This window comes from Gracilinanus agilis, chromosome 5 (genome assembly GCF_016433145.1).
Source record: "Gracilinanus agilis isolate LMUSP501 chromosome 5, AgileGrace, whole genome shotgun sequence".
In the NCBI taxonomy this organism is placed as follows: Eukaryota; Metazoa; Chordata; class Mammalia; order Didelphimorphia; family Didelphidae; genus Gracilinanus; species Gracilinanus agilis.
In genome coordinates, this window is record NC_058134.1 from 45,288,480 (window position 1) to 45,294,211 (window position 5,732).

A 5,732-nucleotide genomic window follows, 5' to 3' on the forward strand; every position below is an offset into this window, starting at 1 on the left:
ATAACTTTTAAAAGCCAGTGGACTTTATAGTCACTGAAGTTTATTGATCAGGGAAGACCTAGTTGACTTGCTCTTCCGAAAAATCAGTTTTGCACCATGGTGGAAGATTGATGTGTGGAATGACTTGAGTCAGGGAGACCAATCCTCAGTGTATTGGCAGTGGCCCACATGAAAGGGGATGAGATTTTGGATTAGAGTGGCAGCCCTACATAGAAGAAGGGGGAGATATGTGAGAGATGGTAGAGTAGAAGTGCCAAACTCAAAAAGAAATATGGCCCACTATTAAATCATAAGGATTCTTGTGGACTGAATATTGACTTGGGAAATAACATACCATTATCTATGTCCGATTGTATTTTTATTTGCAAAATGTTTCTCAATTACTTTTTAATCTACTGCTGCCCATATCAGTGCTGCCAGCTGGCAATTGGATCTCTCTGTTGAAGAGAGAAATGACAAGTTTGGCAATTCTTTGGATGTGTAGAGTGCATGTGTAAAGAATCAAGGATGATACTGAGATTTAGAACTAGGGTGAATGGAAAGATTGTGGTGTCTCCAGCAGTAAAAGACAAGTTCAGAAAAGGGAGAGGTATTTAGGGGAAGGAGTTCTGTTTGTTTTTGGTTCTAAGACAGAAGAGCAGTAAGGAGTAGGCAATGGGAGTTAAATGACTTGCTCAGAGTTGCACAGCTAGGAAGTGTCTGAGACCAGATTTGAACCTAGGACCTCCCTTTTTAGTCTGGATCTCAAACCACTCAGCCACTTAGCTGGCCCCAAGAGTTGTGTTTTGTCCTTGTTGGGTTTGAGCTGCTTATGGGATACTTGGTTTTACACTTCAAATATCAACAGTTAAGTTAATGTTGGTACCATAGCTTTTTTTTGGCCATTTACCAACTGCTGAATATTTAGATTGCTTTCAATTCTTTGCTGCCACAAAATGATGCCAAAAAGAATAATACATTTCTCTTATCATTACTGTAACATTTCTATGCTGTGCTCTCAACTCTGGGCTTATTGGTCAAAGGGTTTATTTTTTTTTATCCTTTTTGCATACTACTAGATGGCCCTCAAAAATGCTTCTAACAATTTGTCATTTTACCAGCAGTCTGAGTGCATCCTTTACCCCACATCCCCACGAGCACCGAGATTATCCATCAGCATTTTTGGCTACTTTTACAGATGTGAAATGGTACATGAAAGTTGTTATAATTTTCACTTATCTAGTTATTAGTGAGCTTAAACATTTTTTCCGAGTAATTTACAATATGCTTATCCTCTTTTGTAAACTATATCCTTTGACTATCTGTCCTTTAATCAGCTGCCAAAATAATCTTGCTAATGCCCAAGTTTTGCTAGTTCACTCAACCACTCAAGAATCTTCAATGGCTCTCCATTGCCTCTAAAATAACATAGAATCATTAGCTTGGTATGTAAACCTTTCATAATCTGGCTTCAGTCTATCATTACAGTATTTGTTTCTCATTATCCCCCCTTAAGCACTCTGTTCCAGCCAAACTGGTAAGAACTATCCACCTACCATTCATACTTGCTTCAGGGTTTTCTCCAGAGCTCTAGGGCCCACTCTCCAGGACAAGACACAGCCACTCATCTGCCTTCTAATCAGACTCCCTGAGGTTTTCCCATTGCCTTCTGTCCAAATAGCTTCTAGGAGACACCACAGAATGCATCACTACCAGATGTCAAGAGAGGACCTTGAACAGTCTAATCAAGTGTCTCCTCAATATAGCCCTATTCATCCAATGATATTCTGCCTGGACTTGTTCCTTAATGCTTAGCATACTCCACACTCTGATCTCAGTGATTCTAAACCATATCTCCTGACTTCTATTGTCTACTTTCTTATTCCCATTTACTCCTATCCAGTATCTTTGCCAAGAAAACTCTAAATGGGGTAACAAAAGAGTTGGACACTTCTGAAATGACTCAAGTTCCACAGTGTTCCATGACAGATCAGTCCATCCTTATCCCTGTGCCCTTTGGAATGCGTGTTCCATAATGAACAAACTTCCTTTTATCCTAAGACTTTTAATTTCTACTTTCATGTGGCACCAACTAAAACCTAAGTCCTTTCTGAGGACACAGCCTCTCTGGCCACCCTTTCTAGGACTGGTTATACTTTCACATTCCAGAATGACTAGTTTTAGTGGAGGAGTCAGAATCCAACTTGATCCCCTTTGTCAATACCATCCCTTCTGAGATTCATGCTTTTCTAATGATCCAGTCCAGATTTTGGTAGCTCGTAGCTATCAACCTCCAGAGACAATCCCTTTTTTTCTCAATGAGACCAGTGCTTGGATCACTGTCTTTCTCTCCATTTCCTTTACTGCTCTTGTATTAGAATACTTCAGTATAAATGCTGATGCTCTCCTGAATAGCCTAACTTGTTTCTCCTCCTAGCCACTTTCCATCACCACTTCCCTCATTCCACCTCAGCTAGACACAGAGATGGTCACACTCTTATAGTTGCCATTCTATGCAATGTCTCTACTTCCATACCCAAGAGCTCAAAATCTTATATGATTAAAATGTTTAATGATTTCATCTTTACCCATGTTTGATGACCCCTGTTCTGTATTCTCACTATGACCTTAGTTCTTTCTGGTACCTTCACTTCTGTACTGAGGTCCAGAAAAGTCCTCTCTTAGTGAACCAGTTCAACTTGGCATCTTTGCCAATTCCAGATTCTATTGCAACCTTGTCTTACTGGTAATCATATCTTTGCTAAGCACCAACCCTCAATTATTCCTAACATTTTCATTCCTATTCATGTGTCACTGAACTAAGAAGGAGGAAATAAGATAAACACATTGATATGGCCCACTCCCAGTCAATGTTACATAATCCCATGTAGACCCTGACTGCAGCAAAGTAACCCTTTTACCTTTTTACTGGGATTGGGCATCCCAGTCACTCCAGTGGCTATTGCAAATCATTTATTTAAAACTTCCTTTAGCCTTCCAACCTCTGAACAGAAGCCTTGCTCAGATCTCATTGAAAGACCATTTATTTTCCCTTTGCCAATTTCTGATCACCCACATATCTTCCTCCACTATTTCCTCCCTACTTTCTCAAATGAAGAGTAGTTCTTTTCCTTACCTCATGTGCCTGAATGCTCTCTCTCCTTACCTAATTTCTCTGGTTTCTTTTAAGACTCAGCAGCCAATCTTCTGTAGGAGCCCTTTTTAGGTCTCTCTCCCAACTCCAACCCCAACCATTTCTTTCCCTCTGAGATTACTTTCTATTTACACTACGTATGTACATAAAATATGCATATATACATATATTTATCATGGATGTATCTAGTTATTAGCTAGTTCTCTCCCCATTAGAATGAGTGTCCTTTGAAGATGGAATACTGGTTTTCCCCTTGAATCCCCAGTGCTTAGCACAATGCTTGGCACATAAGTAGATTAAATGTCTTTTCACAGTGCCTATAATTCACTTCATCTTCTATTCCTCTTTTCTTTTTTCTTCCACTTCTGCCCTTCCTAGATCAGCTCAAGGTTCCCCTTTCAAACTTTCAGGGTGTTTTCTAACCTCACGTAAACATGTATATATACATTTTTCTGTTTACATGTTGGATTCTTCCAATAGAATATAAGCTCCTGAAAGAATGGAGCTACAGGGGCAGCTGGGTAGCTCAGTGGATTGAGAGTCAAGCCTAGAGACGGGAGGTCCTAGGTTCAAATCTGGCTTCAGACACTTCCCAGCTGTGTGACCCTGGGCAAGTCACTTGACCCCCATTGCCCACCCTTACCACTCTTCTGCCTTGGAACCAATACACAGTATTGACTCCAAGACGGAAGGTAAGGGTTTAAAAAAAAAAAAGAATGGAGCTACATTTTATTTTGTCTTTGTGTGTCCCTCGATTACTAACAAAGTGCCCTGAACTTAGCAGATGTTATATAACTGAGTAGGTACTTATTGAATTGGATTGAATTTAGCCATTTATCCAATGTTGCTTGAATATTTATAGCAACTCTATGAATTTCAGATGGTAAATTTGTATTGATCATATTTGCTAAAAACAACTTTTCATCAATATTATTTTCAACATGATCATATTGCTTCAACTTTTCTATAACTTAATATACAATAAAATCTACCTACATTATACTCATTAATTTTTTTGATTAATAATTTAAAATTAACCAGTCCTACACAACTGAGATAAGTATTCCATTTTCACTATTTAAAATTCATTTTTCAATATAAATCTATGATCTCAAATTTCTTTTTTTTGGGGGGGGCAGTGTAGTATATTATTAGTTGGCCATTTTTTCCAACTTCATTTGTTTAAGTGGTAAATTCTTTTCCTACTTTTGAGCTTTTGTATTTGATTTTATTTTAAAGATTTCTACTCTCTTCTAGTAGTCTATTTTTAGAATATCTGACCAGTATCAGATATTCGTTTTTGCAGAAATAGCTTTATAATTTTGCTTTACATTCTGGATATGTGAGTCTACTTTAATCCAGTTTTCCTCTTTCAAATAAACCCTTCACATTCTTCCCTTAGTTAGTTAGTTTTCCTATATAAGGGTCACTCTCAATTAATCACAGAGGGCCCAGAAATCTCACTTGAATCAATCAATCCAAAGTAAACAAGGTGTGAATAAGTCCTTAATCAATTTGAAGGTATCTGTAGGTAAAAAGGATCATTAGACTGATAATTCATCAATCAGAGGTATAATCAAGGTCCAGAGAAGTCCTTAAACAATGTGGGAGGAGTAAAGTGTTTTGATAATTAGAAGAAAACATAGGACATCATGCAGGAAATACCTCATGAATTTTTTTAAAACGTCAGTTATGTTCTGGAAGGCTATGTACAACAAAGCAAGTTATTTTGGAAATTCAAAATCCAACAGAGAAATATGCAAACTTTGGGAGCTTCCAGGTTCAGGAGACAGCAAAGGGAAAGGAATGAGCTTGGGGTGTTGTGGTTCACTTTCCACTGATGAACTGATGACCTTGGGAAAGATCAGAAAATCCCAAATTCCATTAATCATCCGTATGAGTAGCGGTGTCCCTCAGCAGCTGTGGCTTATGGTAGTGTCTGCTTCAGGAGCCAAGAAGCACATTAAGGAGAAGTTACACTGTCTAAGAAAAGATTGTTTCACTACTTTATAATAGCACTAATTCTGTGACCTATCAGAGTTAAACTTTAGAGGAACTTCATGAAGATTCCTTAGAAGAAAAAAAAGGCAAAAGTTTATGTGTTGGCTATATGTGCTTCCTAAGTTTGAGACATTTTTCCCCAGGAACCTTGTGTATATGTGTGGAATGAGAATGTAATATGAGAGTCCAGTTTGGAGAATTAATTTTATAATGAGTGTTCTCATACTTTCTCAGTAAACATCCCTTTCAGAAAAGTTGATCTTAACTGGTTGGTATTGGAGAACACACCAGATGGGGGCTCATAGATGACAGTAGTAAACAAATCAAGGCCATCGTGTTATAGGTAGATCCTGAGGGGAGCCAGGCACATCTGGGAACCAATTAGATAATTGGAGTTGGGGTTAGAGGATTAACTCTGGAAGGCATGGAATATTCTTCCTAAGAATTCTTAGAAATCTTTTATCTCTTAATTTAACCTCCCTTTGACTGACTGGCTTCCATCTAGCTTGTTTTTATATATAACCTCCTGGGACATGATTGATTCTCTTCAATTGGTCAAAAGATATTTTCTGTGTGGTGTCGTCTGCTTTTGTTAAAT